Source organism: Triturus cristatus, chromosome 6 (assembly GCF_964204655.1).
Source record: "Triturus cristatus chromosome 6, aTriCri1.1, whole genome shotgun sequence".
Lineage (NCBI taxonomy): Eukaryota > Metazoa > Chordata > Amphibia > Caudata > Salamandridae > Triturus > Triturus cristatus.
Genome location: NC_140589.1, coordinates 89,258,532 through 89,278,572, shown reverse-complemented (window position 1 = coordinate 89,278,572; position 20,041 = coordinate 89,258,532).

The window sequence follows — 20,041 nt, the reverse complement described above, 5'->3', positions numbered from 1 at the left end:
GTTCCATACAACAGGGATACTGCTTATCAGCAGGAAACGACAAAATACACTGAGAATAAAAAAATAATTTGATTTGAGTGTTTATGTAACGCTTGAATCACCCCAGAGGGGTATCTCAGTGCTCGCGGACTCACAAAAGGAGGCTGTCAGGCTGAGACAGGTCTAGAAAAGGGCCGTTTTGAGAGCCTTCCTGAATTTCAGATGGTCTGGGCACTGCCTTAAAGCAGTGGGAAGTTGGTTCCACAAGGAGGGCGCCAGGTATGAGATGGCTTTTCCTCCTGTCCTTGCTTTCTTGATCGTGGGAATCTTGAGCAAAGATTTCGAGCTAGAGCGGAGGTCCCTTTGGGGAGTGTATTGATAAAGTCTCCCCGCCAAATAGGTTGGTCCATTTCCCCATACAGCCTCATGTGTCAGACAGCAGATCTTACATTTCACTCGTTTACGCACAGGTAGCCAGTGGAGCTGCTGGAGAAGGGGGAGTGAAGCTGTTCTGTGTGCGGTGTTCAAGGTTACACGAGCTGCCGCGTTTTGTACGACCTGAAGGCGGTTTAACGAGGACTCATTAGCCGCTATCAATAGGGCGTTACAGTAGTCTAATTTGCTTAACATGAGGGTTTGAATGAGGGTCGTTCGCAAGGGATCGGGAAGATGATTGACAAAGATTTAACATTCACGTCTCAAGTCAATCAGGTCACCTCGGCTTGTTTCTTCACGATCAAGGTTCTTCGGAAAATATTGCCTTTCATTCCTTTTTCTTTAAGGAAAACAGTAGTAGGAGCCTTAGTTTTATCTCGTATTGATTATTGCAACGCATTGTACGCCGGAATCGGAGAAAGACAGCTCTCCAAACTCCAGTCGTTGCAGAATGCTGCTGTAAGAGTACTGCTAGATCTTCCGAAACACCATCCGACATCACCTGGCATAAGGCTTCTTCACTGGCTCCCTGTACGTCGAAGGGTGCAGTTCAAGGCTCTATGCCTAGTACATAAAGCTGTAAATGGAGCAGTGGGGCCTCTCCGAAAAGCATGATTTCGGTCTTTCCAGCATTCATCTGTAAAACGCTGTTTCTCATCCACTGGGAGATAGCCAGCATGCCGCTAGAAAAGGAGGCTTTGGCTGTCTGAGAGGCCTTATTGAAGGAAAAGGTGAGTTGGGTGTCATCTGCATAGGATATCGGGGTGAACCCGTGGTTCCTCAGTAGTGAGGCCAAGGGGGCAATGTAGATGTTAAACATGGTTGGGCTTAAACAAGAGCCATGAGGCACTCCCTTGGTCAGTTATTTTGTGTTGGAGCGAAATGGCCCCAGATTAATGGTCTGGGTGCCGTTGCAGAGGAAACTAGTCATCCACTGCAGTGCCACTCCACCAATCCCGGCTTCCTTCGGTCTCCTGAGCAAAGTCTAGTGGTTGACCGTATCGAATGCGGCGGAGAGATCTAATAGCACTAGGAGAGTAGGTTGACCATTATCTAGTGCTAACCTGATGCTATCAGTGACGGCCACCAGGGCTGTTTCCGTGGTATGTTTTGGCCGGAAGCCCAATTGGGATGGATCAAGGTAGCCGGCCGATTCGATATGGTCCGACAGATGCTTATTAACATGCTTTTCCAGTACTTTGCTCAGGAAAGGTAGGAGGGAGATGGGGCGAAGATTTGAGAGATCTTCCATGGAAGCTTTGGTGTTTTTTCGGTTTGGAATGATCTGTCAATGTCAATGGTAGGTGGCCTTCCTTCAGCGATAAATTCAATAGGGAGCAGATTGGATCTGGCAACTGTTTAGCAAGGGAGGCTGAGATTCTTGCAGGTAAGACGTCGAGTGCGAGACCGATTTTCCCTTACCTTTCTGTCTCTTCGTGGGATAAAGGGGGGAAATTCAGCAGCGGTATTGTCCTTGGACTAGGTAGAAATGCCATTGTGGAGTCTGCCAACTGTGAGCAGCTTGCCGCGAAGAGCTTATTATAGATGGTGTCAATTTTCTTTATAAAGAAATCGCTTATTTTATCACAGAGGGACTGGGAGAGGATTTCTTCCAGATCGCAGGCTTTCGGGTTAGTGAAAGCTTTCAGGATCTGGTACCGGGCTTTGGGGTCGTTCTCAGCTTGGCTTAGTTGGAGAGCTATATGGGCTTTTCGAGTCTGCTTTACATTTTTATGGCAATGTGTGAGGGCTAGCCTATATTTCTCTTTATCCTCGATTAGATGGGTCCAACGCCATCTTATCTCCAGATTTTTACTTAGATTTTTAGTCCTTATGGAGCTCAGGAGTAAACCAGGCTGCCCGGGTTTGCCTGGATTTATTTGATCGTATTTTAAGAGGGACGATCTGTTCGTTGGCGGCTAAAGCCGTTTCATTGAAAAGGGCTAGCCTCTCCTCAATATTGCTACATGCGATATCCGAAGGGGGTGTAAAGGCCATTGAAAAAGTTTCTGGGTTGATTTTATGCCATTGTCTATACGAAGACTGGTTATCTGAGACACGCAGCTCTTGTCCCTGCACTTGGAAGTCAATGAGTGCGTGGTCAGACCAACTTAGTGGCCTCGGGGCTTTACATGTTAGGAGTGGTGCGTTAGAAAAAATAGTGTTGAGAGTGTGTCCTGCTATGTGGGTTGGGCCATCATTGATTTTTTCTAGGTTCAGTGTGGCTAGATCAGCCAGAAAGGAAGAAGTTTCTGCCTTGTCTAGGCATTCACTATGTATATTGAAGTCTCCCAAAAACATAATAGTTGTTGGATGAAATCACATTAGGTGCTATCAGTTCCATGAGTTGGAGAGAGAATTCGGCAATGGGGACGGGTGGACGATATACCAGTGCCCCTTTCCAGCTGTTTTGTGGCGAAAGATCCAACCGAAAAATCAGGTTTCGATCTTCTCATTATTGCGCTGGTCCAGAGTAGTAATTTCCACTCTGTCGCTATGGAAATGGCTATTCCTCCTCCTGTTTTGTTCTGCCTGTCTAGTCTTTGAATCCTGTAACCCTCCGGTATAACGATGGTGATTGCGGGGGTGCTAATAGGTTTTAGCCAAGTCACAGTTACGAAGCCTACATCAGGTGTCTCTGAATTAAGTAGGTCCCAGATCTCAATTGCGTGTTTGGGGAGTGATCTCACATGACCCAGAAAACTAGCTTTGCCTGGGGGGGGTATATTTCCGCTCAGGATTCAAATTAGCTGTTTCCTTGGTGTATAATTTACTTGTATCAGTGCCATATTTGCCTTTGGGGTCATCTGGGCTGGATGCTGCTGGGTAAGAGTTAATACTCTGGTACCTGCAGTATAGGAAGGAGAAGAATACTTCCAGGTGGTTTAGGTGTTGCACCTGTCACTGGAACAAGAGTGGCATGAATAATTGCAATTGTCCCTAAGGAGTAAAAGACCTGCCCTTAAATATCTAAGTTGAGGGCTGGTACCTGGTCCTGGATATAAACGGGTAGGGTGCCTGACTCCTGGCGACGGGCGGGCACGAATGGGCAAAGACGGGCTTGCCTTTGGCGCGCCACCGGTGTGCCCGCTGAGCATGTCCGTGTCCACCACACCAACAAACGCTTACACTAGACTCAGATATCATTTTATTCGATCAGTTTCATACCAATCATAAAAGTTCAAACATACATAATTGATTTCATATATAAAAGAAAATGTTCAGTTACAAGAACAATCATTAAAACCATTATAAAAAGCTTGATAATTCATTTCAAGCAAGTGTGCAATTTCCTGGTCTTAAAAGAGAGACATAAAAAGGAGACGACACAGTAACATACTAAATGGTCAGTCAACATTCGTAAAAAGAACAGTCCCGGATGACATTGTTTAAATTTGTGTTTACGCATAATTGGGAATAAGAATCTTTTACAGTGTTCAGAAAAGAACTTACAAAAGAAGAAAATGTGCAAAACGGATTGAAGAGAAGCGCCATCACATGGGCAACACGGTAATGCTTGAATGGAGAAGGTGTCTGATGGAAAACCCAACATACAGGGAATACGGTTTAGACGAAACCTAGTTAGGATAAATGTATGACGTGGGTTTGTCACCATCGACAGGTATGTGTGTTGTCCCTCACTGAGGATCTGGCCTCAAGATAGGCTTGGACCATATATTTACTACTATTGTTTTTAAGCCTAGTTTCAGCCATGACGGATAGGAAACGGGTTTTTATTGTTTTTGTTAATATACTCAAGCATTTGCTAGGTGTTTCAAAAATAGTTCCCAATCCCAAGGCAGCTAGGATTTTTGCTAGTGCGAGGCAATCCATGATAAAACTGTTGGGTCAGATTAACGGATTCCCTTCTCCATAAGGAATGCCTTAGAAGAATTAGTGCCAAGTATATCTGGTCAGATATGGAGGGAACATTCAGTTCAAGATGGCAATTAAAATTAGAACAGCTGTTCGGGAGACCCACCATTTTCTTCCAGAAAGTGTCTTCTATCGATTGAATTGCCGCCGGGTTGGTACGACTCCCATACTCCGGCTCCATAAGAAGCTATTGAAGTGGATTTTGCCAGATGTACTTTTTTAACAGTATCTACATATTTCGATCCCTGTTTTTTAATAAAAGAGTATACAGCATTGATACTTTTTTCCAGCATTAACCCTCTATTGGTCACCATGGGGGACCACTCGGCCATCCTATCAAATGTCACCCCCAAGTAGGAGAACGTCTCCGTCTGTGCCATTTTCAACACTGCAATATAGAAAGTTGGGGCTTTCTTGGCTTTATTACCTGTCACTAAAATAAAGAAAATTGCCTCCTTCGTTTGGGGGTACAATTTGTTTTTATAAAATTCACATATGTTTCTAACAGCTTCAGGAGGGCCCTTCCTGTGCGTGCAATTAAAACTGCGTCGTCAGCATAGAGTACTATTGGAATGCGGACCTTGTTCATGGAAGGGACGTCCAGGGTCGATGCTAGGGGGGGCTCTACTCCATGGATGTATAGTGAGAACAAAAAAGGGGCAAGAAGGCACCCCTGCCGAACCCCCCTGTTGATGGATAACCTTCTGGTGCACTCTCCCTGCTTCCCGTAACGGACACAAGCCGCAGCCCTCGTATATAGCTGTCTAATGAAGAAGATAATGGCTTCATCGACGCCCATCTCCTTCATACTCCCCCACAGGTGGCAGTGGGCGACACAATCAAAGGCTGCAGATAGGTCCATGAAAGCCAGGTAGAGCTTGCCTTGTTTGGCTCGAGTGTATTTAGCAATAAACAAGCTCAAATTTAGGCACTGGTCCTGGGTGCCTTTGCCCTTCTTGAAACTATACTGGGACGGGATCATGACCTTGTCAGTGGACGCCCATTCTTCTAATCTATTCAATAAGACTCTGCCCATAAGTTTCGCAGTACTGTCCAAAAGCGAGATGGGACTATCATTTTTCGGATCTGATTTGTCGGCCTTTTTAAACATAGGTATTAAAATAGATTTCTGCCATGGCTCCAGCGGGCCCACAGTACCTGTCACATTAACAATATTGGTAAGGGCTGGGCCCCACAGATCAGGATATTCGGAAAAGAAATCTATCGGGGTTCCTCCCCGGCCCGGTGCCTTATTGCTAGTGCACTGGGAAGGGGCTTCTCTAATCTCAGGGAGATGAACGGTAAGGACAGGGCTTGGGGGTAAGAATGATATCTTTCAGGGGTAAAGGAATACCCTCACTATTACCTTCAAATATTTGTGTGAAGTGAGCCACCCACGTTCACGTGACTGTCTAAATTAGGATCTGAGGAGGACTTTAGGAAGATGGCATTATTTACTGGCCAAAAGTCCCTGGAATTATTTGAGGCGGAGGCGTGATATATTTGTTCCCAGGCCTCCTCCTTTAGTATATTTCATCTGGTCTGTCTTGCATTTTTATACTGTTGACGGGCAAGCTTGACCTCTTGGATCCCTCTTAAGGCCTTGGTGTAGGGTTGATCACGTTTTTGTGCAATGTTGATCAAACCACCCCTGCCCTTTTTGTTTGGGCCTGTACCAGTTTTTGTTAAGTTGTTTTTTACTTCCTGCAGGATTAACTCACAGGCAGTCATAACTCTAGAGGGTTCACAGTTTGTGTCAAGGCAGATCATAATTTCGTTGAGCCTGCTTGCTACTACCCGGGGGGTAGGTTCTTCTTTATTAATTCCCCCCCCCCCCCCACTTCCATTCAATCTCATGTTTTCTTGATACAAAGGGTGTTATGTGTGTGGTCTGACTAGCGTAGATCCCTTCCCAGAACAATTGGCAGGATATGTCCGCATAATCACTGTAAGCAGAAAAAATTATTTTAATGTCTCCGAAGGACCTTTTAATAGATGCTGACCCTATTAAAAAATCAGTGGTGGAACCATTGGTACTAGAGTCAAAAGGTTTTGAAGCTGGCCTGTGGTCTGGGAGAAAGCATTCATTATCTCTAGATCCCTTGTGATGATGTCTGTTCAGTGTATCACGGTACAAGTTATGCATAAAACGGGGAGTGCCTACTCCGTCCTCTTCGTTAGACCACATATAGTGTGGCAAGAAAAACGACAGCTATGCACATTAAAATCACCCATCCATAGAACACAGGGCATATACTTACAAATATTATATGGCAATACAATCATGTTCCATGCAATAGGGATACTGCTTATCATCAGGAAAAGACAAAATACACAGAGAATAAAAATAATAAACCAACAAACGCTTGCACTAAAATACAATATTGTACAATATATTTTAAATACATGGCACAATCCAACAAGCAGAACCCATAAACACAATACATGTTCTATTTATGTATATCATTAAATAAAGCTACAGACTACATAACATATGTAAGAAAGCTTCCCATTACAATAATAATGTAAACCAGAATGTATAATAAAACAGAAATACAAACAGGATCATGACTAGCGTCTATATTTAATACGTAACTTAAAATCTACACATAAATGAAATGGGCTGGATGTACAAAGAGGTTTTGTGGTTGCAAACGCTTCGATTTGGAAGTTGCGACTCAAAAATGCTTTTTTATTGTACTGAACCCATTTTAGGAGTCATAAACTTTTTTCTACTCCTCAAATCAGTTTGGAAATGGATACGCAATCACTATTTGGAAACAGCATGTTGTAGGCGTTCTTTCCAAAAAGCGATTCCCAGCCATATCAATGAGTGGTTCAGGGCCAAAGCAGCCCTTGTAAACCATTGAAAAGCTGCTGATCCCCAAGTTGGTTCTGGTGGCCCATTTGCAAAAGGAAAGGGGCCCCCCATTGGACCCCTTTTCATTTGTGCATGCAAAAAAAAAAAGCTTGTTGGGAAGTAGGCAGTGAGCCATAGGACCACTGCCAACTCTCAAATACACTTTAAAAAATGGAAACCTTTTATTTTTGAACGCAGTCCCATTTCCTTTAATGGAAACAAGCTGCATTAAGAAAAAGTTTACTTTATTGAAAGAGAATCACAGAGATAGCGGTCTCCTGACCCCCGCATGCCACCATCCCTGTGAAGGGATGGATCAGAGACGGCTCTGATTAAAGCCACCGATGAGCTAAAGACCATCTTAGATAAGGAGGCACAGCAGCTCTCATCCTTCACACACCATGGCCTTCGATACAGTGGACCACCCCACCTTACTCCAATGTACGGAGACACAGGGCATAAAAAGCACAGCTCTTGAACTTTTGAAATCTTTTCTGAAGTAAAGGGAACACACAGTGATGCTGGACAACCTAATTTCTAATACTTTCTTTTATTTTTTATTTTACAGAGTTTTATTTAGCGCAAACTTGACCGAATCGGGTATCAGAGCGCTTTACATTACACCAGTTGCATTACATGAGGACACATTTTTTTTGTTATGCACGGGGAGATTAAGTGATTTGCCCAGAATCACAGGATGCTCAGTGTCATTGCCGAGACTTAAAGCTAGTTCCCCAGCTTCGAGGTTGACTGACCTAGCCTTTAGATCAACTCTTCATTGTGGGGTCCCGCAAGGGTCCTCACTTAGTCCAACACTTTTTAATCTCTACGTCACAGAACTGGCCTCACTAATTCGATCTTTTGGTTTTTCTCTTAGGCTGACCACACACAAATTGTGTTGTCAGCCTCTAACAACGTAAATCATACAAGCTCACAGCTACATAATCGGATTAGAGAAATGGGTGTCTGGATGGGCACTAATTGTCTAAAACTAAACTCGGACAAAACCGAGGTCATCCTCTTTGGGCCTGTAAATCAAATGCTAATAGTGGGCCTGCAGCACAGATTTTGCCACCTACATGAGTAGCCCTATAAACATGTCTCAGGCCTGCTACTGCAGTGTCTGCAAGTGTAGTTTAAAACTGCCGCAGTGACCTGGAAAGTGCACCCACTTGCCAGGACCAAACCTTCCCTTTTACTACCTGTAAAGCACCCCTAAGGTAGACCTACAGTAGCCCCATGGGTAGGGTGCAGTGTATGTGAAAGATGGTACATGTACTGGTGTGTTTTACATATCCTGATAGTGAAATACTGCCAATTTCGTTTGTCACTATGGCAAGGACTATCTTTCCTATATGTTATCATTGGAGCTGCCTTGTAACAACTTACAAGTGTAACGTTCAATTGGGAAGAGGTAGAGATTTAGGATTTGGCTTCCTGAGCTCAGAATTTTAAAACACATATTTTAGAAAAGGTGTTTTTTAAATGATGTGTTTGAAAATGCCACTTTACAAAGTGGGCATTTTCTTGCTTTACCATTCTTTGTCTCTGCCTGCCTGTGCAATCAACGTCTGGTTTAGACTGGCAGCTGGGTTGTTTGTGCATTCACTCTAGACAGTCACACATAGGGAGCTGAGGTGTGCCCTGCTTATCCCGAAGGCCCATCCTCAGGCTGATGGGCCTTCCTGAGCTAGGGTGGTGTGAGGAGTTGCCATTGACAACTATATATGGCGGTGCCTGGCCTCACACAATGCTGTCTCTGCCCCCCTGTAGTGTGTCTGGAGCCAAGGTAGGATCTGTGGACAACAAAGACTTTTTTTTGAAGTATGCCTACTTCAAAGTGCAAAAGGGGTATAAGTATTGGGCCTGTCACCCCACCTTTTTAGAACACTTCTGGGTTAAGGACTCTGCCAAGAAGAAGAGCTGAAGAGTTGTCAGGAGGAGTACTGCCCCTTTGCCCTGTCTGGCTATGCTGGGTTGGCCTGCAGTTGCTGCGTCTGTCTGCGAGCAGTGAAGGAACTGGACTTTGCTGTTTTGGCCCCGCTTTCAAAGTTTCTCCAAGGGCTTGTGTGTGCTTTCCTCCTGTTAAGAAGTCTCAGGGACACAAAGACTTCATCTACGGCATCTAAACTCCACTGCTGGGAGTTCTGACTGCCAAGGGGTGCCAATTCCAGTTCTGGGCAATTGGAGGTGTTTACTGGGCTGTAACTTCAAGAGAAGGATTCCGACGCCGCTGCCTACACTGACGCTGCAGTCACTGCTTGCTGGAAGAGCGCAACACTGACCCCGCAACGCTGATCTCACCGATGACGATGCATCTCGCTGACACTGACAATGCTGCCTGCACCGTGGCCATGGGGACCGCCTCGTCACACCGACTTCGACCACACTGCAACATTGGTGTCACCGACGCCGATACCTTTGTGCCATCACCAACTTCACTGCTTGCACCGCCGCAGTGGTCACCACCTCGCCGCACCACTTTTGACGGCACCGTAGGCTTGGGCTGCTGATGACAGTGCCATATACTCTGGCGCCAGCGCTCCAGCTTCAACCCCACCCAGCTGCCTGCACCAAACCCACAGACAATGCATTGCGATGAGCACAACGCACTGCCCACGACTACACCAAAGCCCCAGCTCCGCCGACGTCAGCGCTCCTGACTTCGATCGCATGGAGTTCGACCTGCAACATGTGTGACTTCAAGGACTCACCGACTTCTGCACCAACGCGCAGCACCGACACCTGACAACTCCAGCGATGCCTCAATGCCACACTTCACTGGAAAGTCCTCAAGGCCTCTTCAACTCTAAGGCGAAGATTGCAGGCCTTCCCCAACACCGTTAGTTGGCCCTCGACTTCATCGAGGTTGGGCTGAACTATTGGATTTGTTGGTCATGACACCGCAATAGCCCTAGTAGGCGCTATCAACTTCAAGAACCTGTATTTTTGAGATATTCTTTTAAAATTCATATCTGTGCTTGTGTATGCCGGATTTTTGTTGTTTTTTGGTCTTGTTTTGATTAGAGAAATATTGGCTATTTTTCAAAACGAATGTGGTGTCCATTTTGTTTTAAGATTGTGTTTATTAAGAAAGAACAAGAAAAGGTTATAGCATTGTAAAAAACAACAACAAACCCTATTTAACAAAAAAAATAAAATTGTATGAAATACAACGATGTTTGAGAAATATTACTATCAAGCTGTATACACAGAATATGTACCTTATTAATCAAAGGGGGGAGTGGGAAGGGAAAGCAAACAATATATAATTAACTTATATTATAAGAATAAAAGGCAAGAATAATATATGAATAAAACACTGTAAGCGTAACAATAAGTAAAACTAAAACAGCATATGAATATAAGAATATGAAAATCCTCTAATTATCTATGAAATAAGAGGCAAAGAGGGAAATTAAGGTGGTTTCCGAACATCTTCTGATACAGTAATACCTTTAACAAAGGAGGAGGCAGATAAGGATAAATATGTGGTTAATGGGTGCCACAAGAGATCCCTTTTAATCGTTAGAGAAATAGGGGAAACATAATTAGTATCTAGCCTATGGTGAAAACACACAGCGTTCCACCAGGATCTAAAAGTAACTTTATATGCTTGTTTCCAATTTGAGGTTCTTAAATGAAAAGCAACAGCTAACAATAGATCTAATAGTTTATAACTCGATGGTGATTGAGGCCATTGGGGCGACAGAGTACCTAGGATTATGTTTATTAGAGAAAAGTTGACCTTAGCTTTGAAAATTCTCCTAATTTGGGACCAGACCAGTTGCTAAAATTGGTGGATATGGGGACACTCAAATAACATGTGTTTTAACTCAGCAGTAGGAAAAGAACAGGACCAACAAGTAGAGGACATGTCCGATGTGAAAGATGCTAGAGTCACATGAGAGAGTAACGCCAGTTGACAAACAAAATAAAGGGTTTGGGGGGTATTAGCAGCTAGCGAGGTTTTTGTGTAGTCTATACCACGACTTATCTCAAGTGCTGGTTGGCCAACATTGTAGTAAATCTTTTTCCCAGGCCAATTCAGTCTTTGATTTGAGTCTATCTGGGGGTAATTGTAGGGATTTGTATATAGTGGATCCAGAGGGGGTAAGTATTTAATTTTGGGGAAAGGTTTATGCATTTTGCAGGGTGGTTGGAAGTATTTGGTAATGCAAGAAGGTATTGGTTAAGGGCGGGACATAGAAGATCATAGTGCGATTTAATGGAAGCTGGTAAAGAAAACTTTGTTTGGAGATCAGTAATGAAAGGGGTTGATCGTCAAGTAGAAGTTGGGAGAGCCAGCGCAATCCCTTAGATCGCCAATTTTTCCAATACATAGAATGATTTTCGATTCGTAATGATTTATTATGCCAAATGGATTGTTGTTAATAAGACTTAGTTGAGGGATACGATGTCGGTAAGAGAGGACTTAAGAGTTCACAGGAATGAGAAATAATAGGAGAACATAAAGATGAAATATTGGAAGTAAAAGCTAGGATTTTCTTAAAATCAAAGGTGTTAATAAGACATTTCTCTATTTTTATCCACAAAGGAGAAAATACGTGGGGTTCCGAAGAGAGCCAACGGACAGCTTGTTTTAGGGAAAATATTGATTGATAAGTTTTAAAATCTGGAAACCTAAGACCTCCATTAGATTGATCTTTTTTCAAAGAGGACAAAGCTATACAAGGGGGTTTGCCTTTCCAAATAAATTTTGTTAAGAGAGAATCAATTTTCTTAAAATAGTACCCAGGAATGTAAACCGGTATCATGGAAATAGTATATAGTATCTGAGGAGTGAGCATCATTTCAATCGGGTCCATTCGGCGCCACCAAGAAAGAAAAAGAGGATGCCAATGCGTGATGGTATCATTTAATGTTATTTTTAAAAAAATATATTTTTTATTGAGCGTGAAAACAGAGAGAAAAATAATACATTCAACTTCTATCTCTCTCCCACACATTTTTTAAAATATCTCCCCGTGCTCATACCACCCCCCTCCTTACCCCCAGTGATACTAATTTTCATGTGGGTTCTTTTTGTCAAGTCAAGTCAGGAACATTTGTTGACCGATCATATCACCCAAAAGGTCTCATGGCGCTAGCAGACAACTCCACATTAACCCAGCAGTAAGAAAGAGGGATGCTGTTAGTGATCAAACAGCCAGGTTTTTAATTCCCTGCAGAAGCGATTATGATCTTTAACAGAGAGCAAATAGTATGGGAGTTTATTCCAGAGAGTGGGTGCCAGGAAATAAAAGGAACTCCCATAGTTCCTGGCCGTGCTAACTCTGTGGGGAGTGAGGAGAGATCTAGTGCTGGACCTAAGCGTCGTGCTTGGCTGGTGCAAAGTAGATGGGCCCGCTTCCGTGCATATTCCTATGCAAAAGACAAAGGATCTTGAAGCGGGTTCGCTTCCTGATAGGGAGCCAGTGAAGGTATTTCAGACTTGGCGCTGATGGAGACCTAGACAGGAGATTCAGCACCAGCCTGGCCGCTGTGTTCTGCAGGACTTGAAGCCTGGAATAGAGATCTTCGTTAATCAATGCTAACAGAGCATTCCCATAATCAATATGGCTTATGATCAGTCCCTTAACAAGTGGCTTTCTTGCTTCTATTGGGATCCATTGAAAAATGTTCCGTAAACTGCGCATGATTCCATAACAAGTGCTGATTATATGATTGACATGATTTTTCATTGATAGTTGGTTATCAATGAATACTCCTAAGTCCCACACCACCGGTCTAGGAACTGGACATGGGCCCAGAGTTTGACCAGGCTTCATGTGTTTTACCAAAGAGTATAAACTCAGTTTTGCTGCCGTTTAGCTGAAGATGGTTGGCGCTCATCCAGCTGTCAATGTGGGTCATGCAGTTCTTAAAGCGTGTTTTAGTGTCCATGGGGTCCGGATCAACGGTGATCAATATCTGAGTGTCATCGGCATATGACACCACATCGAAACCATAGGACCGAATCACCCTGGCCAGTGAGGTCACAGAAAGGTTAAAGAGCATGGGGATTAAAATAGAGCCCTGAGGTACTCCCATTTTTACTGGCCGGCTGCAAGAAACCACATTGCCAATCTGTACCGTAGTGGCTCGGTCAGTTAGATAGCTTCTGAGCCATTTCAGAGCCTTCCCTCTGACACCTATCTCCCAGAGCCGTTGATCTAGAATGCTATGGGAGATGGTGTCAAAGGCGGCTGACAGATCCAGGAGGATGAGCATGGCTGATTGCCCGTTGTCCTGGGCTAGTCTGATGTTATCGATGACTTCCACCAGCGCTGTTTCAGTGCTGTGGGCAGCCCTGAAACTGGACTGAGACGGATCCAATAATCTCTGACTCTCTAGCTGTACAGTGAGTTGCAGATTGATCGGGGATTCAAGCACCTTCCCAAAGTAGGGGAGCAATGAGATTGGATGATAGTTACTTGATAACTTGGGATCGGCGGTGGGTTTCTTTAAAATTGGCCTCACCCTGTTAACTTTTCATATGACTGGGTCCAATGATTGTGAAAGTGACATATTGAATAAGTCCGTAAGATTTCCAACAAGCAAAGGGGCAATAGTTGTAAAAAAAACGTGGTGGAACCAGGTCCACTGGAGAACCCGATTTAATTTTTGCCACGGCCGTTGCCTCTTTGTCAGGCTTGAACTGAGAAAACTCCTCTAAGAAAGGAAGGGAAGCATCAGAATCATTTTCAAAATTCTTTGTATTTTTACTTTTGTGGGGCGGAAAAGAGCTATGAATTGCAATGATCTTATCCTCAAAAAACTTGGAAAGTGAATCTGCCCACTCTTGTGAGGCAGGAACGCATGTCTGAGCGGGCGGAGTAGTAAATTCCTTTAAGATTTTATAAAGCTCCTTATTGGAGTTTTTGCCTTTTCAATCTGGTTTACGAGAAAAGATTTTTTTTGCCTGTCTGATATTGACCATATAGCTGCGGTGAATGAATTTATACTTTTTCCGGTCTTCAGTGTTTTTACTTTTCCTCCATTTCTGTTCAGCTATCCTACAAGAGAGTTTTTCTATTTTTAATTGTTCTGAGAACCAAGGGGCAGTTCTGGGCTTAAATTTGACCCCAGTAAAAGGGGCCACAATATTAAGCGTTGATGTAATTGCTGCTTCAAAGGAAGTAGCTTTCTGGTCGATACTGTGCGCGTGGGTTACGAGAGGAAGGTTGAAGTGGGTTGAAAAGGTGGTGGGGGTAACTTTCCGCCAAGGCCTTCTCCAAGTGGATTCAATTCTAAGATCTTTTTTCGTGGTGTGCACCGGAATAGAGAATTTCAACAGGTTGTGGTCTGACCATAGTAAAGGGAAGGGGGGGGGCTCTACTCTAATACTGGTAGTGTTGGTAAACGAAAGGTCGAGCGTATGGCCAGCCGAATGGGTTGGGCCCATCACCATTTGGACTAATCCCAGAGTGTTCAAATTGGTGATCAATTGATTGGTTTCTGGATTTGATAGTAATTATGCGTGATAATTGAAATCCCCAATAAGAAGGAAGTTCTCAGCAGCTAGTACATGGGGAGCAATGGCTTCCAGCAAATTATGTATAAAATTGTTTTTCGGGCCCAGGGGTCTATATATTAATGCGCCTCTCCAGGTTCCCTTGGATTGAACTTCCATTCTAAAAATGCAGAGTTCTAGCTGGTCTGAACTCATGGATTCTAATGAGGTGATTTCCATGCCAGCCGTGGTGGCTATAACTAAACCTTCGCCTTTTCTTTTGCTTTTATCTACTCTGATTATATTATATTGGGGGGAAGGCAGTTACCACATCAGGGGAGGCATGTTCATGGAGCCAGGATTCCATAATAAAACAGATATCGGGCTTTTCGATGTCTAAAAGGCTCCATATTTCTACTGCGTGCTTTGGGACTGAGCGGGCGTTAAAATATATCCCTTTTAGCTGTTTGGGGATCATAGTGATATCTGAGGAAATACTGCATTTCATTTGGGATTTGAGCGATGGAACTTGATCTTTGGGGTGGTCTTTGCTATGTGCACTGCAGGTGGCCATATTTGCCGGCGTGACTGACTGACCCGCACTGAGTTTATTCAGACATTGAAGCTCCTGACTGGAATAATACAGTCTTGCCATGAACTACACTCATCGGCTAGGATATTAGAGAGTAAAGAGTAAAAGGGCAGGGGTACTGGCGACAGGCGACGTTCGGGCGCGGACGGGCGCGGACAGGCGCAGACGCCCTTTCCTGCCTTAAGTAGATATGGAAGTGTGGCAAAGAGTGGCTAGAGAGCTAACCTCTGTTTCCGGTCAGCGCACCGGAAGATGAGCCAGGGTGAATACGTCCCTCCGCACAGTCGGAACAAGCCATAGCGGAACAGGGACTAACTGGCTTCAAGTCAAGGTGAGTGAAAGTAAAAGAAACAATAGATACACGAGCGGCGCAATTAAAAACTGAGTGTGGCTTCCGTGCAAAAAATATTAAGGTGAAGCTGAAGTTTGCTCAAAATTTTTTAACATTATAAATATCGCATTACAAGTTACATTTGACTATAAAAAAGGCGAAAGCCCTGAATCCGACACTCTGCAAATTTTTAGGTTTCTTATTCATACTAGATCCCCCCAAAAAAGAAATTATGGGTCAGATACAATTCCCTTGTCAAATACCAAGTCTTATACAAATGGATTTAGTTTCCTGGTTCCCTTTCGCTAAAAGTACATTTTCTTAGCAGCATCTTTGGGTTATCACATTACAGTCAAAGGCCCTCCATAAAGTGCATATGCATATCTTTTTAAAGGCTTCCCCATCTCTCTAATAAAGGGCCAAAAAAAAAGATTTTTTAAAGTGCATACATGGCCTATCTAAGCCAGCCAGAAAGTGCATGTGCAAACATAGTTAACTGTATTAGCAGCCCGATAAATAAAGTGTGTCATATCAAAAGGTGCATACATAAAAACCTCTAAAAGCTTTTATCTGTCTTATAAATGTTTCTAATTTCCTATTCGAACAGCGTTCTAAAATGTGAAATAATATACATTTCCCATATCCAATACCATTTTTTAACGCAAAACTCAATTTTCTAGTACAGTTAGCTTAAAGTGCTTTTTACCACAGCCCCTTCCAGTTATCGGATTGCTTCAAAATCTTCACCACCTAGCTAGTGGGGCATGTAGGAATTACCCGTCCATTTCCTGATTCCATTGAACTTAAAACCCACTTTCTAACAGCCTCTTTAAATTATCATCATATTGTCGTTGGCCCTTTTCCAGAAATTAACACAAAGCCTAAGTCAAACATAAAGTGCATATACATACGCTGTAAACAATATAAGCAGCCTGGTTATTAAAGTGCAATGTTTCAAAAAGTGCACATATAAAGTCTCTAAAAGCATTTGACTGTCTTGAGCATATTTCTGATTTCAAGTTCGCGCAGTATTCTGGGATATAGAATACCACACCCTCCCGTATCCCGGGCCTCTTTTAACATCCATCTCTTTAACCAGTACAACTGGCTTAGTGTGCATTCTACCACGGCCACTTTCACTTATCAGAGTGCACTCGAATATTAAAAATCTGTGCCCCCGACTTCTATGGCATGTATGGCTTACCCATCCACTTGATCCCTCCAATTAGCGAAATACTTCCGTATTTTTACTCCTTTCTTTTTTGGCCTTATATTCCCTTCGCCTATAAATAGCTTCCTCAAGGCTATATGTTCTCAGTAAGCAAGCTCGCTATTGATTAAATACTGGCGGATTAGCGTCCAACCATTCTGAAGCTATGGGTATTCGGTATACTGCCATTGCAATACAGATAAAAGCCCCACCTTCTTCTTTTCCCAGGTTATTTATACCAAGCATATTTACCTGGGGGGTGACTTTCACCTGCAACAGCAACTTCTTTTATAAGAACACCTCTATTTCTCTTATAAGCGGGACAAGCTCACTGCAGGTAGCAAACGTATGCATTAAGTCTGCCTTATATCACGCACACCGTGGGCAAAACACTCCTTTCCCCTCCCCCATTTGGCAATCCGATATGGGGTGTAATATAGTTCAAAGCATGTTTTATACAACTGTGCTTGAAGATTTGTAGGCATTAAAATCTCTAAGGTGTTTAAAAAAGCCTCTTGAAAGTCTACATCTGACATTCCCAGCATCCCTTGCCACTTTGATGAGCATTTCCCAAATCATATTTCATATAGTTGTTCAATAATGCGTATAACAGTCCAATCCTTGGTACCTCAGGTCGCCTTAATCTATCCACTAACTCACAACTCTCACATTTCTCTTTCCCTCCTCCTTTTTAGGCAAAAAGTCCCTAACTTGTAAATATTTATGGAATTCTCTGTTAGTTAGATCAAATTTCCCTCTCTCCTCCTCAAATGACATTAAGCCACCCGATGAGAAAAGGCATCCGACCTGGGTTATACCACTTCTCAAAGTAATGATCATTAAAAATACCAGAAAGGTCTTTATTCTGTACAAAGGGCATATAATAATTTAATTTCCCTAGGCCTACCAAACGTCGTACAGAGGACCATACCCTAAAAGCCGAGTGTAATGTCTTAAAGCGTACTCTTTTGTAATATCCAAAATTGAGCAAGCGTTATAAACACCATCTTACATCGTGGCCATTCCCCTGCACATAAGGGTAGATATCACTAGATATCTCCATCCCAGGGCTCGCATTCAGAAAGGCTTTATAATGTTTAATAGAGGCTGCCCACCAGTATTATTTAAGATTAGGTAAAGCCAGACCTTCACGCTCTTTGGGCAAGAATAAATATTTAATCGCTCCTCTAGGTCTAGAGTAAGCCCATATGAACAGTGCAAAGATGCTTTCGAATTTTTTAAACCAGGAGTTCATAGAAATCAAGGGAATTGCTCTTAAAAAGTGTCAAACCTTAGGAAAACATACCATCTTAACTATATTTACTCTAACAATCAATGTGAGGTGCAAGTTATCCATTCTTTTAAGCGCCTTTTTCCTCTCACCGGCAAACAGCTCCAAATTCTCTTTAAATATCTCATCGATTTCAGCCGTTATCGCCGCCCCCAAATATGTGGTCTTTTTGACAACTCTTTTATCCATACTTGGTGCAAATTCATTAACTACTATTTGTGTTTTGTCCCTATTTAGGGCATAGCCAGACAGTAAGCCGAATCTCTGGGCCTCTTTTTCAATTGCTCTCATCGCCGTCTCGGATTGTGATGTAACTAATGCGACATTGTCAGTATATGCCAACACCTTCTCTGCATACTCTGTTTCAAATAGCGGGGGAATATCTGCAGAGTACTCTAAGTATTTCAGAAAAGGGTCTATATAGACAGCGAACAATAACAGAGAGCAAAGGCACCCTTGACGCGTTATTTTAAATGCTTCGGTCAATCCCCCATTGACCCAAACTCTATCCTCAGGATCTTTAAAAAGGCTTTCACTGCGCAAATGAACTGTCCCCTATCCCTTTCCATCGTATAGAGGCCCACAGAAACTGCCAGGAGACCCTATAAAAATACTTTTCGGCATCTAAAAAAATTGCGGCCATAGAGTCTCCTGCCGCTTGCCTCACGTCAAACAGCGTGATGATCTTCCTAATGTGCTCTATGGTGCCTCTCCCCGGAATAAAACCATGTTGACTCTGGGATTTTTTTGTAAGTATCACTGGTGACAAGCGGGAGGCTAGAGTTTTAGAGTACATTTTCACATCCCCATTAATTTGGGTTATTGGCCGTAAGACCCTAGTTCCTCACTATGTTTTTTTGGGGGGGGGGAGATAATAATCTTTGCCATAGCCCATGATGCCGGCGGGTTCAACCCTTCTGTGATTTGGATAAACAAGGTCATCATGATTTCTTGTAATTGTTCTTGAAAGACCTTATAAAATTCAGTAGGGATCAAATCAGGTCCAGTCGCTTTCCCTCTCGGTAAACTAGCAAGGGCAGCTGCAATCTCATTCCATGTTAGTGGTTGGTCTAGATGGTCCCCTTCTTCTCTTGATAAGAGCACCTTAGCAGGCTGCTCCAGATATTTCTCTATCCGTTCTTCCCTCCGCCCCCCCCCCCCCCCGGTCCTCTGTATACAATGTCCGATAAAAATTGCAGAAAGCGGCTCAGATTTCACTTACATCTGACCTCAAGCCTACCATAGTATCTCTTATTGTCTTATTGCCTTGATTTCATTCCGAAAAATGTCTTGCCTTGTCCTAACCGCAAGAAGATGACCAACCCTTTTACTGCACTCGTACATCTCCTCACAATGCATGGTTGCTTTGTCAATAGCTTTTTCAATAGTTTCTCCCCTATTGCAGCTTTATTTATTGCGATCCCTAGGCAAGCGTCCTCTATACTCTCCTTCTGTTGTATGGCCTTAATTAAATTGCCTTCAGCCTGGGCCAAACTGATTTGCAAAGAGTGACGTTCCACCTTTTCAGCTTTATTTTTCCTTATTGCATTGTTTTCCCCCCGTATCCCTGCTTTTAGTGTATCCCAAACTGTGCCAAGAGAGACAGTTCCAAGGTTCTTACCCAGAAACTCCGGAATCCATTTCTTCATGTACTCCACACAGCCCTCATCCACCATTAATGCTCTTTCGAATGTCCATGAAGAAAAAGATTTCTCCTGATCGCTCCCCCCCTGCACCTCGAGTATCAGCGGATTATGGTCTGAAAGATATCTGGGGGCCTTTTCAATTGTACTCTTCTTTCTGAACGAGTGCGAGACAAAATAATTATTTAACCTCGTATGCTTCTGGTGAGGCGCAGAGTAGTACGTAAAACCTTGTTCCTTAGGATTTATTTTCATCCAGACATCACACAGACCATGCTCTTGACACATATTGCATAAAGCTTGGTAAACTTTAAGTTTCTTGCCTATATATGGTTCCCCCTGATCCCAGCTGCTGACAAGATTAATAT